The following is a 19,484-nucleotide window of genomic DNA, read 5'->3' on the forward strand; positions in this document are numbered from 1 at the left end:
AGGACAAATCCCCAATTTTTGCCCCAGATTTCTAAATGGCCCCCTCAAGGATTAAACTCACAACCCTGGGTTTAGCAGGCCAATGCTCAAACCACTGAGCTATCCCTCCCCCCTCATTATCATTTTGTCAAAAAAGCTAATTTCCTTTGAAAAAAATGTTGACCAAATTTTTTTGATTAACTCTACTCGGAATGGCATCTTCTTACACTTCTTATGGAAAATGCACATATAAAGAGAGATGCTGATCTGAAGAAAGCTGTTACATTCCTCCCCACCAGGGAAGACAATGATGTTGACTAACAAAATGTGTCCAAAAACACTCCTGCTTATGTTTCCTTATCAAGAGGGCACGGTTCCAAGATAGGCGTGATTGCAGCCGAAGCTTCTACCTTCCCTCCTTCTCTGCTCCCACCCCCGAACCTAAAACCTCAGTGAGTGAGGCAAACTGAAATTCAACCAGATATGAAGGTGCTTTTAACCTCTTCAGGTATTGATTTATCATAATTAAAGTGACTAATCTAGTACAAATCAGATGGCAAAGAATAAAAACCATCAGAACCAGAAAAAAATAACTTTATTTCCTAGCAGAGCCAGTACAGAGTGATTGAATTTCCTCCGAGATCTGTGTTGGTAACTTGGAGGAATTCTCATGGATGAACTCAGTTGGTATTTGCTCAGACAGCATGTTGGTGGAAGAATCTGTAACTCAAAATGAGGCATGTTTTAATTTTGTGCCAAATAATTTGTTTAGCTGCAGTTGCATATCTTGGCTTCTGAAGGTCATATTATTTAGTATATATTGTCATACAAGCACATGATCTAAGGTCATGGAAGTGATACTTTATGCTCTACAGTGGCGGAATGAGTCAATTACTGTTTGACTTGAAGTTGCTGGGATGGGTCATAGTATCACAAGCCATTGCTTTCATTGGTAATAATGACTTAAGCCACACACATTATGTTATCTCTTGATCATATGGTGTCAATCCTCTATATCCAGTAGTACTTAAAAGATTCTATATAAAATCAATTTTAGGAACGTAGTCTCATTTTCTAGAGCACGATTTTAGGCTATGTCTACACCACAAAGTTAAGTCAACTTAAGTTACGTTGATGTATAGCCAGTGCTGTAATTAAACTGCTGTTGCATGTCCACACTATGCTCCTTGTTTCAGTGGAGCGCATCCACAGTAGTAGCTCTTGCATTGACACAGAGGGCAGTGAACCATGGGTAGTTATCCCACTGTGCAGCTCGCCGCAGCGTGCTTTGGGAAGGGCTTGCAATGCCTCATGGGGCAGATACAGAGTCGCATGATGCAGGTTTCTCAATCCCATCATTCCATGGGCATCCTACTAGGTTTCCAGACACTTTTCAACTGCTCTGGTAACCTGTGAGCCAGCCATCTCTGTCAGAAAGCATGGATCCTGCACTCTTTTTCAGTATTGTGCTGTGCCTTATGAACACAAGGCTACAAGAGGAGCTCAATGGGTGGGTGGGGGGGATATTTGGCTGAGGGAGGCCTTGAAGGAGCATTTTAACACTGAGTCACAGTAATGTGTGTTGCTGTAGTGTACTGAGCCTGGCATTGTTTGTTTGCACCATGCTGTGAACCTTGTAATGACTGCTGTGTGTGCCCGAAAAGTAACACATTTTAAATCACTTTTTAAAGTAGCACTTGGTAATATCACCAAACTGACATTGCTGAACAGTATCACAAGATGTCCACAGAAGTTTGTGTATGTGTGGGGAGGAGCGTGTGTGTATGTGTGTTGGGGGAAGTGTGTGTTTTGGGGGGAGTATGCGTGTGCCTGAGTGAGTGAGTCCGCATGCTGTCTCTTTAAGCAGAGCATTCACCAGCCTGAACACTTTTTTGGAGAGCCGCCAGCAGCAACCCTCCTGAGCCAGAGGCTGGTGCACAGACAGGTTCCCCTCAGCCCTCCCACCCCAGCTCAGTGGAGACCGGGTACACTGGTGGGGGGAGGGGGACATCCTGACATCAGCCCCCTGCCCCAGCTCTGCAGAGCACAGCAGATCAGGAGGTTCCCAACCCCGGAGCAGTTTGACGCTCTTAAGTGTGACTGCACGTAGCTCAGCACTGCAGCCCGCCCTGTTTGCTGCTGCGGTGCGAGTGCTGGGGAGAGCAGGATTCTGCGTTAATGTTTTAATTCTGTGATTCCATTAGTGTTCTCCTTAATGCAGATTTCATAGGGCCCTATGTATGTGCGGCTGTCATTGTGTTTAATCTCTCATGGGATGGAGTGCCCTGGGTACAGCTGTGGGCCTGGAAGATACATGGAATGGGGTGGGGAGTGTAGGGAAGTCCTTGTGATTCTCTCCCCCTGCCTTCCTCGAGTGATTTCTCCCCACAGCCCCAGCCACAGACCAAGTTGATCCACGCCCTCCTGTGTACTATGTCTTTCGTCTATGTGGTTTTACTATGTCGGCATAGCAGGAGAGTTAAATCGGCAGCAGGAGCATTGCAGTGTGTACACCTCCACTGTTTTGTTGACGAAAGCTGCCTTTTGTCAACAAAACTGTGTAGTGCAGACAAGGCCTTACGCTCATGAATCTCTGCACATGTTAAAAATCAACTCCCCCCCCCCCCAAATATAGGTATTTTCCTATATATTATAAAACAGTCATTTGACGTCCACTTGAATTTGCAGGTGAGTTGATAATTTCATCTCATGACCTACAGTTAGCACTACCTAATGTAATCACTGTGTCCACCATACTGTTATTTAACCTCACTGAGATGGTTATTTTAAAAGTCATAAACTTGTTTCTCTGGAACCCCTTGTTAGAAACTATTAGTAAATGACATTACTGCTTTTTCAGGTCATAGTTTGTGTGAGAACAATTGATTTAGCAATACATAGCAGCACCAAACTTTAAATAGATTACACAGTCCATGCTTCATAAATCACATCGGTCACACATTCTTAACTTTTCCTGTAAGCTTAACTGTTCTAATTTTTTCACTAACAACAATTGATGTTCCTCTAATCGTTTTTTTAAAATTACTTCATTTTTATAGATTTTCTGTAAAAAGTTTTAAAATGTAAATTTCATATTTCTAAGATCTTCTCTCCTAAAATGCCCTCTGAATAAAATATGTCAGCAACACTTTCATATTGTGGAACAATACTATTTTGGGAACCATACGGCTTTAACAATACTATGTTTTCCAAATCTTTACTCTGATATGAAAGAGTCTGTATTCTCCACATGCAGCTGTTGAAGAGAATGTACTGAAGGCAATAAGTTATATATTTATTCACACTTCATTTTGGCTGCTGATTGCTGTGTCAGCTTCCCCTATAATTCTTCACCAATTACCTTAACCCTTACCTGCATTAATGAGAAGTGACTCAGGCTATGTACACCCTACCACAGAGGCGGGCAAACTTTTTGGCCTGAGGGCCACATCGGGTTTCCAAAATTGTACGGAGGGTCGGTTAGGGGAGGCTGTGCCTCCCCAAACAGCCAGGAGTGGCCTGGCCCCCGACCCCTATCTAACCCCACCTGCTTCTCGCCCCCTGACAGCCTCCTCGGGACTCCTGCCCCATCCAATACCCCCTGTCCCCTGATAGTCCCGCTGTGACTCCTGCCCCTGACTGCCCCCCGCCACTCCATTCAACCCCTTCTCTCCTTCCTGACTGCCCACATGGGACCCCTGCCCCATCCAACCACCCCTTCTCTTTGTCCCTGACCGCCCCTGGAACACCTGCTGCTGTCTGCCCCCTGCCACCCCATCCAACCCCCCTATCCTTCCTGACTGTCCCTCTGGGACCCCTGCCCCCACCCCATTCAACCCCCCTGTTCCCCACCCTCTGACTGCCCCACCCCCATCCACACCCCCGCCCCCTGACCACCACCTTGAGCTGCCCTGCCCTCTATCCAATGCCCCCTGCTCCCTGCCCCCTTACCGCGCTGCCTGGAGCACTGGTGGCTGACGGCGCTACTGCTGTGCCACCTAGAGCACCAGGACAGGCAGCCGGGACGCCCGGCTGGAGCCCGCCCCGCCACCGCGCGGCACAGAGCACCGGGTCAGGCCGCGGCTCTGCAGCCCCGCTGCCCAGAGCATTGTGCCGGTGGCGCAGTGAGCTGAGGCTGCGGGGGAGGGGGAACAGCGGGGGAGGGGCCAGGGACTAGCCTCCCCAGCCAGGAGCTCGGGGGCTGGGCAGGAGGGTCCTGCGGGCCGGACGTGGCCTGCAGGCCGCAGTTTTCCCACCTCTGCCCTACCACTTACTGCAGTATAACTTACATCGCTCAGGTGTGTGAATAAGCCACCCCCGAGTGATGTAAATCACACCGACCTAAGCGCTAATCTGGACAGCGCTATGTCGGTGGGAGAGCTTCTCCCACCGACATCGCAACTGCTGCTCCTGGGGGCTGGAGCCATTAAGTCGACCGGTGAGCTCTCTGCACTAGCTGCACGACAGCTGCATTGCTGCTGTAAGCTCTGTAGTGTAGCCCCAGCCTTTAGTCTCCTGAACTAAGAAAACACGGTCAGCTGTGCAAACTCATGGTGGTGAACTCTACTCACTAGAGACTGGTGGTGCTGAAGGGAGAATTCACACCTCATCGGATATCTATTCATTTGCAAGCTGATCCCCGTTATGAATTCCTAAAGATTGCTGAAGTCATAGAATTCTAAAAACGGTCTCAGCCCAGTGCTATAACCGACTTACCTGTATTTCTTATGGGTGGAAGCCTGTGACAGTTACTCTCTGTATATAAGTCTCAACAGGCAGTGTGGCATAATGGTAAATTTGGAAATAAAATAGATCTCAACAGGTACTAACACTATATTTAATGCATAATTACCACATTAACATGTTTATTAATGATCTAAAAAAAGAGATTAAATTCCCAATGCCAAATGTTAAGCATAAATACAACACATCCTTTAGCATTAATGTAGGTACATAACCATATTTATATTGTACAATAAATATACAGGAGAAATATTGCTTTCTTTAACCTACTTGAAGTTTTCTTCTTACTTTTGTGTATCTGCATGTTGACATGTAGGATAAGAATGGTGGACACAGAGGGTTGTAGTGACAGTAATAGATTGGGTACAGGGCTGATCATATTCACATTTGTTTTAATAAGTCTGTGCTGCTCTATTTCATTCCTTGATGTTTCCTTAAAAATCAATTTGGTAAGCAAAAGGAATTTTCTATACATGAAAACAGAGTTTCACTGTGATGACATAAGTTTGATTTTCAAGATACCCTATGCATTCTGACAGGTTTCAGAGTAGCAGCCGTGTTAGTCTGTATCCTCAAAAAGAACAAGAGTATTTGTGGCACTTCAGAGACTAGCAAATTTATTTGAGCATAAGCTTTCGTGGGCTACAGCCCACTTCATCGGATGCATAGAATGGAGCATATAGTAAGAAGATACACACACAGAGAACATGAAAAAGTGGCGTAAAAGGCTAATTAATTAAGAAGAGCTATTATCAGCAGAAGAAAAAAACTTTAGTAGTGATAATCAAGATGGCCCATTTAGACAGTTGACAAGAAGGTGTGAGGATACTTAACATAGGGAAATAGATTCAATATGTGTAATGACCCAGCCACTCCCAGTCTCTATTCAAACCCATGTTAATGGTATCTCATTTGCATATTAATTCAAGCTCAGCAGTTTCTTGTTGGAGTCTGTTTTTGAAGCTTTTCTGCTGCAAAATTGCCACCTTTAAGTCTGTTACTGAGTGGACAGAGAGGTTGAAGTGTTCTCCTACCGGTTTTTGAATGGTATGATTCCTGATGTCAGATTTGTGTCCACTTACTCTTTTGCATAGAGACTGTCCAGTTTGGCCAATGAACATGGCAGAGGGGCATTGCTGGTGCATGATGGCATATATCACATTGGTAGATGTGCAGGTGAATGCGTCCCTGATGGCGTGGCTAATGTGATTAGGTCCTGTGATGGTGTCACTTGAATAAATATGTGGACAGACTTGGCATTGGGCTTTGTTGCGAGGATATCCCTAGATAAAGATATAGTGTTTTGTTGTGTGGTGTGTGGTTTCTGGAGAGTATTTGCTTCAGGTTGAGGGGCTGTTTGTAAGTGAGGACTGGTCTGTCTCCCAAGACCTGTGAGAGTGAGGGATCATTTTTCAGGATAGATTGGAGATCTTTGATGATGCGCTGGAGAGGTTTTAGTTGGGGCTGAAGGTGATGGCTAGTGGCGTTCTGTTATTTTCTTTGTTGGGCCTGTCCTGTAGTAGGTGACTTCTAGGTACTCTTCTGGCTCTGTCAATCTGTTTTTTCACTTCAGCAGGTGGGTATTGTAGTTGTAAGAATGCTTGATAGAGATCTTGTAGGTGTTTGTCTCTGTCTGAGGGATTGGAGCAAATGCGGCTGTATCTTAGAGCTTGGCTGTAGACAGTGGATTGTGTGGTGTGTCCTGAATGGAAGCTGGAGGCATATAGGTGAGTATAGTGGTCAGTAGGTTTCCGGAATAGGGTGGTGTTTATGTGACCATCGCTTATTAGCCCAGTAGTGTTCAGGAAATGGATCGCTTGTGTTGGTTGGTCTAGACTAAGGTTGATGGTGGGATGGAAATTGTTGAAACCATGGTGGAATTCCTCAAGGGCCAAAGCCCATTCAAATCAATGGGACTCTAGACTTCAATAGGCTTTGGTTCAGGCTGTAGGGGTCCAGTCCTGGAACTAGCTGTCTGGATCCTTTAAAGTGTTGCACACTCGTAACTCTTGCTGAAATCAATAGGATTTGACACCACTCAGCACCTTGCAGGACAAGTCTCTAGTGGGGAACTCTTTTTCCTTACATGAGCAATAATATTTTTCACCATCAGGTTTAGGGGATGTTTTAAAGCCTTTATAGAAGTTCATCATGAGGATGAATATATAATACCCCAAAAGAAAAATCACAGGTGTCAGTGGAAGGTTAAATCCTGTAATCCTGACCTCTCTAATGATTTAATGACTTTGGCCACGAGTAAACCCCTGGGGACTCTCTCTTGTGTGTATGTAGCCAAAGCTTACATATCTCAATAAATACTTATAAAAAATAAAAACAAAAATGAATAATGAGGGTGTGACAGGGTGCTGGGCAAGAATTGCTGACTCAGCCCTCTGTCAAGCCAGCTCCCATTAAGGGAGGTAAATTGGAATTGGCTAGAGAGAACCTGTGCCTAATTGGGGAATGGGAAACAGCTGCCTGCCCAGTTAGCCTTGGGCTATAGAAAAGGATGAAAGGAAGGAAGCTGTAGAGGAGGAGTGGAAGTTTGTTTGGCTTGGAACCAAAGCAGTGTATGGTCAAAAGGTGGTGGGAGCACAGCCTGTAAATAAATGGCACCAGTGGTTACTGAACCCCAGGGTCTCTAAGTGATTTTGTCAGCACAGCAGGGGCAAGAGCCAAGAGGGGACTGCAGTGCCTTGCTACATAGGGATACAGCAGCAATTAGCAGGGAAAATGTGGTGAGATTAATTTTGTTCACAACTGCTAGTGTAGGGAAGTAGGTCTAAAATTTAGACAATTTTTCACCTTGATTGCCTTTGTCACCCAGATTAATTGGTTTATATACCCTAGTCCTACAAGCAATATATACATAGAACGCACATTAGGATCAGGTTTCTCAGGACCACTCTTTAGGTTATGCATTGGAGCTCTTGTCATGCTCATATAACAACAAATGTGAAAGGGCTTTAAGCAAAAGTAAAATTGCTCTTAGCTTTGGCTTTAATCATTTTGACTATCTTTAGCTTCTGAAACACCTTGATTTGGACCTGGCTACTTAAGGAATGAGAGGCAACAGACATGGCTTTTCATAGAATCATAGAATATAAGGGTTGGAAGGGACCCCAGAAGGTCATCTAGTCCAACCCCCTGCTCGAAGCAGGACCAATTCCCAGTTAAATCATCCCAGCCAGGGCTTTGTCAAGCCTGACCTTAAAAACCTCTAAGGAAGGAGATTCTACCCCCACCCTAGGTAACGCATTCCAGTGTTTCACCACTCTCTTAGTGAAAAAGTTTTTCCTAATATCCAATCTAAACCTCCCCCACTGCAGCTTGAGACCATTACTCCTCGTTCTGTCATCTGCTACCATTGAGAACAGTCTAGAGCCATCCTCTTTGGAACCCCCTTTCAGGTAGTTGAAAGCAGCTATCAAATCCCCCCTCATTCTTCTCTTCTGCAGGCTAAACAATCCCAGCTCCCTCAGCCTCTCCTCATAACTCATGTGTTCCAGACCCCTAATCATTTTTGTTGCCCTTTGCTGGACTCTCTCCAATTTATCCACATCCTTCTTGAAGTGTGGGGCCCAAAACTGGACACAGTACTCCAGATGAGGCCTCACCAATGTCGAATAGAGGGGAACGATCACGTCCCTCGATCTGCTCGCTATGCCCCTACTTATACATCCCAAAATGCCATTGGCCTTCTTGGCAACAAGGGCACACTGCTGACTCATATCCAGCTTCTCGTCCACTGTCACCCCTAGGTCCTTTTCCGCAGAACTGCTGCCTAGCCATTCGGTCCCTAGTCTGTAGCTGTGCATTGGGTTCTTCCGTCCTAAGTGCAGGACCCTGCACTTATCCTTATTGAACCTCATCAGATTTCTTTTGGCCCAATCCTCCAATCCTCCTTTTCATCTATTGTTAAATTTAAAGGGCTAACTGGTGCTAATAATTGTGAAATTGAATCCTGTGATATTATGCATTATTTGAGGGAATAATGTAGGACTGACAATTTATTGACATACATTTCATGGTAGAGCCATAACTCTAGAAATAACCTTAAAACAAAGCTGATTTATTTATTTTTTAAAGTATAGACTGGGGAAATCATTTATGTAAATTTACAAAACTATATTTCTAAAAAGTGCATTACTTAAAAAATGATCAACTCAAGAAGCTATTTTAGAATAGACCAGTATATATTACTATTATAAATATTCTTTGTATTACCATAGTGTCTCTACCATCCACCTGACACAACAGGTGGAAGACTTGATTGGTAGTGCGGGGTGATGGATAGCCTCAGAAGGAGAGGAGAGCACATCAAGGAGCTACAAGGGTGGTCCCTCCTTTCCCATAGATTCTCTGTCTCCTCTCAGCCCACTGAGGGAAGAAAAAGATGTTCTTGTGTCCTGAAGAGGGTACAGTCTAAGTGCAAAACAAGACACAAGAGTGGGATACACACAAAGAGATGGGGGATTATGAGGAAATGAGACTGTATTGGTTGGCATGATAGACCGTGGTCTCAGCACACCAGAGGCCTAACCATTGTCAAGTTTTCTGTAGGCATCATGGAGAGTTTTGGAGGACAGTAATGAGGTAGCTTTGCATATGTTTATCGGGACTCGTCCCAAGCATGAGGGTCATAATGTGAGAAAACACAGGAACTTGTTTGAAAACTTAACCAGGTGTGAGGGAGAAATCCTTTCTGAGATACTAATAGACTGATTAAAACATAGGAAACATCTTACACACACACACACACACATATATATACAAAAAGAGATGGGTTAGAAAAGATTCAGGCCAGTTTTAATAAAAATAAACATGTGCAATGACTTTAATAGAGCTATGCCAATTTACACTAGTATTAGGTCATCTTTGGTATAACTTCATTGATTTCAGTCAAGTTATAGTAAGCAGGAATTTGGAGTTTTATTTTTACAAAAGCAGTGGGCATTTAAAGAACTGAAAACATTTTTATTTTACATGCAGCATTTTGGCCAAGGATCATGCCTCATTGTGACTGAGTGATAGCAACAGCACAGAAGAGGCTGCAGGCTCGGCTGGAAGCAGTTACCCACTTTCAATTGGGGATTACAAGCACCTGGGTGGTAATTACTAGGTTATTGATGTAATTGGCAGTAATTGGGAGGATATAAGCGGGAGGAACAGGAAGTGGAGGTGAGGAGAGGGCTAGATGAAAAGAGTGCTTGGGCTGGTGAACTAGGGTTCAGTACACTACTGGCCAGCCGGCGTGCAATGGAAGAGATAACAAATAAAACTGCAATCAGGCTAGATAATAAGGAAAGCGACAGTAGAAGACTGGATGTAAAAAAGGGAAAGAAAAGGGTAGATTCTCTGGAACTAGAAGAAGGACCAGCACATAGGGGAAAGGGAAATGGGGAAAATTACATACTAGTAAAATCCCTAGATAAGGACATAGAGAGATCAACCCTCCTGCAAACTGGAGAATGGATCAGAAAGAGTGCTGGAGATCTAGTAAGAGCTAAGAAACTACTTGGAGACTTGTTAGAGGAATGTAAAAACCAAAAACAAGCAGGGAAGCACCTTATGAAAGAAGGCTAGGTTTAAAAAAAAAAAAGCTGTCAGTTACCCAAATTCCTCACAGACACAAGAGGGTAGCACATAGCGTGCCACTTGAAATGTCAGGAGAGGAAATAAATCAAGGGATAAGTGAATACAAGATAACTGTTAAGAGGCTAATTAGCAGAAGAGGAGGTAGTAGCAAGCCCACGACAGCTGTGCAGGTCACATTTAAGGGAAGAATGCTACCAGACAGAGTATCTTTAGGGTATCATGTTTTGCACTAAGCTGTATATTCTTCATCCTGTGAGATGCTACCGATGCCAAAAATTTGGTCATATAGCAAATAATTCCAAGTGGAAAACATGGTGTAGTGAATGTGGAGGTGAATATTCATATGATGATTGTGAGGAAGGGACAGAACAAAAGTGTTGCAACTGTGGAAGAAAACACAGTTCAGCCTATGGTGACTGTACTGAGGCAAAGCGAGTTAAAGAAATACAGAAAACAAAGACTACTAATAACCTTTCATATACAAAAGCTGCTAGGAGATACCAAAAAGAGGGGACAAGAAAATATGATCTGGGGAAAGGGAATAGTCAGCAACAAACTAATGGAAAAGAAGTCATGAATAACATTGGGGTAAAAGGAGATGATATGCTATTTATAGAAACAGAGATATTGATTGGAATAAAACTGTACATCTCAAACAGGAAAGAAAACAAAGAAAATGAGAATTACAATCAAAGCTGCTGAAAAGTACTTATATGCTAACAACCTATCTGTGGAACAACTTCATACTTTCCTAAGTGAGAGAAATACTGAGGGTTAAAAGAATGGTGGTGACTATTTTTCAGCTGAAGTGCCCAGAACCTAACCGTGCATGGGCAGGAATTAAAGAAAAATATTATTGATATGAAAACAAAGCCTGATATAATATCCCTACCAGAGACTTGGCTCATAGAAAAACTAGAATATAAAATCCTGGGATATGGTATGTGTAGACATGATAAATAGGAAAGGGTGGACTTCATTAAAGAGAACCTGAACTACCTTGAAATAAAGGTTAAAAAGCTCAATATCAACTATAAGCTATTGAGATTCCGATACAAAACCATTCTGCATCTCTAAGACTTTATATAATGTTTATAGCTAGGACCCTACCAAATTTATGATCCATTTAGGTCAAGTTCACAGTCATAGAATTTTAAAAACCATAAATGTCATGATTTCAGCTATTTAAATCTGAAATTTCACAGTGTTATGATTGTACGGGTCCTGACCCAAAAAGGCGTGTGTGTGTGTGTGGTGGGGTTGTCACAAGGTTATTGTAGGGGGAGGTTGTGGTACTGCTGCCGGCAGAGCTGGGCAGCTGGAGAGTGATGGTTGCTGGCCAGGAGCCTAGCTCTGAAGGCAGAGCCGCCGTCAGCAGCAGCACAGAAGGAAGGATGGCCTGGTATGGTATTGACACCCTTATTTCTGCAGTGCTGCCTTCAGAGCTGGGCCCTCAGTCAGCAGCTGCCATGCTTCGGTTGCCCAGCTCTGAAGGCAGCAACGCAGCAGTAAGGGTGGCATGGGATGGCATTGCCACCCTTACTTCCGCGCCGCGGCTAGTGCAGCATTGCCTTCAGAACTGGGTGCCTGGCCAAGAGCTGCCACTCTCTGGCCACCTAGTTCTGAAGGCAGCACAGAAGTAATGGTGGCAATACGGCAACTCCCCCACCCCCGCAACTCCCTTTTGGGTCACGACCCCCAATTTGAGAAACAATGGTCTCCCCCGTGAAATTTGTACAGTATGGAGTAAAAGCACACAAAAGACCAGATTTCATGAGGGTAGAGCGGGCTTCACGGTCCGTGATGCATTTTTCATGGCCGTGAATTTGGTAGGGCCCTATTTATAGCCCATACAGCAAACGAGAGACTTTGAATCTGAAAGAATCAATTGCAGATGTCACATGCCTATCTGTGGTGATCTGAATAGTCACAACCGATTGCGAAGAAATAAGAAAAAAATATAAAAAAAGTTGTTTAGAGCAATTATTTGAAGACATTTTAAAAATAATTTTAAATAATGGAGCACCTACTAGGTTCATTACAAGTGACAGAAGCTTCTCATGCCTGGGTCTGTGAATAGCTTCTAGCACTATAGCAAGTCAGTGCAGCTCGGAAATTTACAGAGAGGAGGGAATAGCAAGGATAATATCCCCACTTGGAAACTAAAACAAGCAACTTGGAAACTCTTTCAAAACAAAAGTGAGGAATACATGAATGATCAATGTATAAATGAAGATATTGAGAATTCTGTAGTAATGCAGTTAAGGGAATCAAAGACAGCCAGCCTAGCTATTCCTAAGACAGGCTGGCTGTCTTTAAGTAAAAAGAAAAGGAGTACTTGTGGCACCTTAGAGACTAACCAATTTATTTGAGCATAGGCTTTCGTGAGCTACAGCTCACTTCATCGGATGCATAAAAGTGGAAAATGCAGTGAGGATGTTTTTATACACACAGACCATGAAAAAATGGATGTTTATCACTTCAAAAGGTTTTCTCCCCCCACCCCACTCTCCTGCTGTCTTTTAAGTAGTGTTAGTATCATGGTGGAACATAGACTGTCAAATAATTAGGAAAAGGAATAAGGCATACAAAAGAGTAAAAAGTTCTTTAAATCGCGAGGACTGAATGAAATGTGAAAAAAGTAAGGACATTGTACAAAGGGCTATAAAAAGAGAAAGGCAGAGAACATACTGCGGAGGAGTAAATAAAGACTGTCACATTATGGGGTGAAATTCAGACCAGTGAGGGGTTGTCACCACTTGCCCTGCAACCCTACAGTGATTTGTTGCTGTAGCTCCCAGCCTGGAATGCTCCCAGCCAGCCTACAAGCATGCAGGTCACGCCTGTGAGTGTCTGTGGCAGACAGCTCATTCAGCAGCTCTGACCGCAGATGCCTTTCTATTGCTCTACCTGCCGGGGTTATAACCAGCAAGATTACCCCAACACACTCCCAGTGTCGAACTTCCCCCAAACCATATCCCTGAAGAGTCCCACCTCTCAGGGAAATAATAAGGTTAGTTTGTTCCTTTAAAGAGACAAAAGCACATCACAGCTTATCAACTTAACTAGCCGGGGGAGGGGGAAAACACACCCTTTTGTTTCAAATACAGCACTGAGTTGGTTTATAGTGTATGTGTCTGTATGTATGTGTGTGTGTGTATATATATATATATATATATATATATATATAAAATATACATAGGATTAAGTGAGTTAAGTATAAGGAATGAAGATAAAGAATTACAAGTAAAACAAAACAATTTCTACTGGCTTAGACTTAACCTAACAATGTCTTTGTTCAATGTAAATTTCTTACCAATCTTCTTTCGAGTCATGGCTGACTTTCTCTGTCACGACCTTCTATAGAAGCACAATGGTCTGGTTTCCCATGTCTTCCAAGCTGAAATATCTGTTAGGTGAATAGATCCCACCTATATGCAGTGTCCAGAGACTTCAGTCCACTGTTGGTTGAAGGATGCATCTCTCTCAGCTTCAAGAGCTCTGTTCCTCTGTATCTGTTTTGATGGATGCCAAAAGATGGCTTCAGTCTTGTTTATATCTTCAAGTTCAGTGTTTCAAGAGTCCTTTCTGTTGGCTTCCCATCCCCCTGTATGTAAATGAGGCTTCCAATGTTTTGATTCTGCCATGCTTAATTTATATAGAAGACAGGTAGGAGGGAAAGTCACAGCTATCTATCTGGGAGAGGCTTGTTTCTCTCTTTATTTGGACACAGTGTAAATATCACTGAATAGCCACACTTTCTTATAGTGTTAATATGTACTTTTTTATATTAATCACCAGTGTGTTATACTTTCATAAAACACATCAGTCAACTTTTATAATACAATAATACTGTATACAATCAGTTGATTTTATTGCACTTATCACTTGAGGTTCAGCTCCCACTCTCATCTTTAGATCTTTGTAATGTATTTTTTGAAAACCCAGACCAAACTTCTCTCTCCTCCTGGGTGTAGATGCCATGCTGTCTCCTCCCCCACTCTTTAGATTGATAGCTTTTTTACCAAATATTTAAATTGACCTTGATAGTCTCTGCCTGATGATCAGTCTGGTCAGAGAAGCAAATACACATACCTTTTGTTTAGGGCGGACCAGTTATCCAACTTCCCTTGGTTTAACCATATTTTAAGTCATCATTCCAGCATATATCCATAACTCTTAATACACACCACATACATTCGTCACACAAGAATATTAATGATCAATGAGATATTAGTTTTCCAACATATTACATAACCCCTTTTAGAAACAGATTATAACCATAGTGAGTTGGGGTACACTACAGTGGTAAGGCCAACTGAAACTCCATACCTGATACCAGTGAGCCCACTGGCACTGGGATGCTTTGAGGGTCACAGATAAGAAATACAGCAGATATATATAACAAACTAGGAAAATGAATGGAATAAAGAGTAAGAGCCAATAATATCAAGCCTTGCAGGGTATGGACTAATAAGCTCCAACAAAGAAGGGGGAATTCTGGCCCCCCGTGTTTCAAAAAGTCAGTAATGACACTGCTCAGAAGCTTTAAATTAGGGAGAGGAAAAGAATATTCATTAGAGATAATCATGGATGATGAAGTGTTTGGATATTATTTTAACTAAAAATTTTAATATGAGAGAACTCCAAAGAGAGATAATAAGGAGCAGAAGCACCACCCCACACAAGGACAAAATAAGCTTTGAAATACTTAAACACCTAAGTGAAGGAAGTTTGAGGGTAAGACTAAAATTATATAATGTAGGGAGAAAATGTGGAATATCTAAGGACTGGCAACATGTGATTATTGTCCCAATGAGCAAACCAGGTAAATTGTGCTCAAGACCTCAGGCTTACAGATCAATTGCCCTCATAGCATGTTTAGGTGAAACCATGAAAAGAATGGAAACAGAGAGATTAGTAGCATGCCTAGAAAGAAACAGGTTCATAGATGGAATGCAAAGTGGGTTCAGAAGAGGTAGGAGTGTGTGTGATTGACCACACTGTAAGGATAGAAACAGAAGGATAAAAAAGTATGAGAACCAAAGAATTCATTATATTAACCTTGCTGGACATAGAAAAAGCCCACAGTGTGTTATGTTATAGAGAGAGGGAGTATGGTGGCCTCTATGGGTATTTTAGGAAGAATGCACAGACGGATAAAGGGACTTCTTAAGCAAAAGTTCCAATATGGAATTTTTTTTCCCCAATGTATAATCAACCTCAAATGGAACTCCACAGGGGAAGTGTAATTAGCCCAACCCTCTTTCACATCATGACAAATGACCTCCCTAAGGAGATGAGTACAAGAATGGGAAACACATGATTTGCAGACAACTGTGACATGCGGACCAAAAGCAGAAACCTTGAATCTTTTGGCAGCACTTTCAATGAGGCACTTAAGTGCAGGTGGGGCTTCTAATTCTCCATGGACAGAACTAAGGGAATGATCTTCACAATAAGGAAAATCCCAGAAGATATAAAGTTACATCTATATGATGTACAGATACTTATAGTGAAAAAATACAAATTGTTAGGTGTGATATTTGATAGCAAGCTCACTTAGAGGGAGCATATTGAAAATATTAAAGATAAGTGCAAAGGCAGAATTATCTTATTTAAATATATCTCTGAAACATCCTGGAGAGAAGATAAGAAAACTGGAAATGCTATACAAAGGCTAATTAGACCAGCTGAATCTGAATGTCAGTCCTTTGGGTCAGCAATGAACACAAATCTGAGAAAACTAGACAATATCCAAGCACAAGTGTTGCGTATCACATGTGGTGCCTTCATTACAACACATCTGTGTGTACTACAGAGGGCAGCCACTGAAATGTCTATCACACTTAAAATGAAGTTTTCAGACTCGACCTCCTGGGCCAAAGTACCAGGTAATAGCGAAGATGATAACACAAAGCTAATATATTATGATTGTTGGGAATTAAGTGGATGCCAAGTAGGAGAAACTCAAAATTCCCCATGTCAGTAAGGTACAGAAATGGATAAAGGATCTTAATGAAAAGACAGGATTGAAAGAAACAAAAATGTATAGCTATGAGAAAATACTCTATCACTGGAAAGCCATCCCCCCAGTCCCCTCCCCCTGAGCTAGACATGGAATTATAGAATGAAATAAATAAAAGAAGAATGATAAATATACAAACTATAGCAAATCAATATATTTGTCATAAGTGGGGACACTATTGCCAAATATATACATATGGCTCCAAAGTGGAAGCAATAGGAAGAGTGGAAACCTCTATCTGCATGCCTCACTCAGACTAAAGAAAGCCATAGCGATGGCTAATTTATATATGGCTTTACAGGTGAGTTTATAGGGATTATGTTAGCACTAAACTGGGCTTTAGATGTGTGGCTAGCTGCTGTGGCTATTCTATGTTTCTTTATCAGGGCTCAATTAATTTAGAATGGTAAATTTGACAGCAGAAATTATATTCTTAATGAAATATTACCAAACAGCCAAACTGGTGCAATTGGATATAACTATAGTAATAGCATGGATCCCAGCATGTGCAGCGATAGAAAGCAACAATGTGGAGGCCGGATAGGCAAACTGTGCTGTTAGTCATGAACAAGGTGACCTAGGGATCCCCTTAAGAAAACTAGAATTTAAAAACCTAATAAAAAATGAGCTAAGTAAGAATGGCAAGAACTGTGGGCAAATGAAATGAGGGGTAAAAAATTCTGAGAAGTAGACTAGCAGTTGATATAATCCAAGGCCCTGTGAGGAAGAGTGAAGTGGCTGTAGTTAGAATTCTAACAGGGCATTGTGGATTAAATTGTAATCTATTTCTAATTAACAAACATAAAGATGGATTATGAGTAATATCCGGGAAAAGACAGATAATATCCTTTGGGATTGTAAAGACTGTACCAGTGAAAGGAGGTGTTAATATAAAAAACTCCAGAGGCCTTAAAGTAACAATTTCCTTTGCAACATCTATTAAGAATACAAGGAAAATAGGGCCTAATTAAAAATAAAACAATAAAAAGCTCTTCTGCAATTCTTTAAGAATACTGGGAAAAGTGAGACACTAAGACATGCACTATATATGAAGTACAGTGCATGGCAGCCATAGATTCAGGAATTGAGTCTTACTTACTTACATGAATTGAGTCTGCTGTGCCACAAAAATCAAGCAGGAGAGAGAGAATGGGAGAGGAGCTCAGAGGGTGCGCTGTGCAGAGGACAGAAGCTGTGTGGAAAGCTCCTGCTACAATATGCCTCTGTCATATTCTGTTCCCTGGAGAACTGTGGAAAAAAGGCAAAAAAGGAAACTGCATGGGTGTATTTGTGACTATGGAAACAGGCTAAGCAGTGATGCATAGCAGGTAGCTGAAACCCTGTGACAGGAACAAAAGGGTTATCAAGTCATCTTTCTAACTTCAGCCACATTGATCAGTGCAGTAAATTGGTAGCTTACATTAGCAACAGGCATCTTTCAATATTTATCTTAACACCAGGACTCCCTTGAGAAATATATTGAAAACTAAGAGTAGGCAAGCCATTCAGCTTGGGGTATTTTGCTTCTGCAACACTTTTGAGTATACTGTGTAGCAGACACAAAATAACAATGCTGAATGGCTTCTTTCTATTAGTTTTTCTTTTAACATCTTTTTCAATGTAAAAGTTTCAGGAACATTCTCTATGCTTGTGGTATAATATACAGCATTAAACAATCCTTTCTGCTAAATGATGTCATAGGGAATTTTGTAGAAGCAGCACACATAGCAATATTACCTTGTTTTTGTGGAAAAGGAAAATGAAGACTAAAACACTCTGTTCACAGCATATACTTTAGATATTGAATTTAGACTTTTTTCTGTTGACAAATTGTCTGAACAGCTCAGTTTTTATAAATTTGATGTTCAAACTTATTCAGTTAATATTTTCTGCCAACATATTTCCACTTGCAGATTGTATGAAAATTGGTTACAGAAGACAACTTTGAGTACTTTAATATATTCACAATACAAAATTAGGTTTCTTTACACTGGACACCAGCATTACTTGGTATAATCCTGTTTGTGAATGGATGAGCATAAACAAGTTTTCAGTTTAAATAATTGTAATTCTGATTCTGGAATTCGCTGTCTGGAGAGATTCTGCATTGTTTACTCTGTTTTAGGGAATGTTCCTACTAGTAAACTTGCTCAAAGTATTGGTTTCAGAGTAACAGCTGTGTTAGTCTGTATTCCCAAAAAGAAAAGGAGTACTTGTGGCACCTTAGAGACTAACCAATTTATCTGAGCATAAGCTTTCCTGAGCTACAGCCCACTTCATCGGATGCATACTGTGGAAAGTGCAGAAGATCGTTTTATATACACACAAAGCATGAAAAAATACCTCCTCCCACCCCACTCTCCTGCTGCTAATAGCTTATCTAAAGTGATCACTCTCTTTACAATGTGTATGATAATCAAGGTGGCCCACCTTGATTATCATACACATTGTAAGGAGAGTGATCACTTTAGATAAGCTATTAGCAGCAGGAGAGTGGGGTGGGAGGAGGTATTTTTTCATGCTTTGTGTGTATATAGAAAGATCTTCTACACTTTCCACAGTATGCATCCGATGAAGTGAGCTGTAGCTCAGGAAAACTTATGCTCAAATAAATTGGTTAGTCTCTAAGGTGCCACAAGTACTCCTTTTCAAAGTATTGGTTATTTCAGTGTAAAACTTCTAGGACTCCTGTTAGATCTTCAATGAGAGCCAAGTCTCATAAAGGTATGTACTCATCATGGAAACAAAAAATTCTTAGGTTATAATTCAGGCAGTTTGCAACTAATTTGAATAACTCAAACACTGCAGTCTTTGGGGGTTCACTAATTCCCATTTTGCATGCTCAGTAAGTTCAGCACAACATTCCAATTTTGAGCACTCAGATTTACCATGCATATGTAGTACCTGATAGACTAATGCACTATAGCAGTTCAGTCAGCTTAAAAATCTATAAAGTGCCTATAAGTAGGACTTGACATTATGGACTGCAACAATTCCTTTGGAGCCAATGCAGGCTGCCTATTAAATAATACACACTTTCAAAAGCCTACAACTAAGTATTTATATACTAGTTCTCAGGACCCATTTGCTGTTATGGTCTTCTTGTCTGCTCTGTTACATGATAGAGATTGACACA

General features: G+C 41.7%; 1 long non-coding RNA gene across 1 annotated transcript; it reads right to left on the reverse strand.

Annotated features, from left to right (window-relative positions):
* Positions 1-556: 556 nt before the first annotated feature.
* LOC125630381 (uncharacterized) lies at positions 557-17,591 on the reverse strand. The gene is made up of 3 exons (XR_007354646.2): positions 17,452-17,591; positions 13,637-13,835; positions 557-699 (listed from the first exon to the last, which is right to left on the reverse strand). It is a non-coding gene; the product is annotated as an uncharacterized LOC125630381 (long non-coding RNA).
* Between the last annotated feature and the right edge of the window lie 1,893 nt (positions 17,592-19,484).

This window comes from Caretta caretta, chromosome 1 (assembly GCF_965140235.1).
Source record: "Caretta caretta isolate rCarCar2 chromosome 1, rCarCar1.hap1, whole genome shotgun sequence".
Classification (NCBI taxonomy): Eukaryota; Metazoa; Chordata; order Testudines; family Cheloniidae; genus Caretta; species Caretta caretta.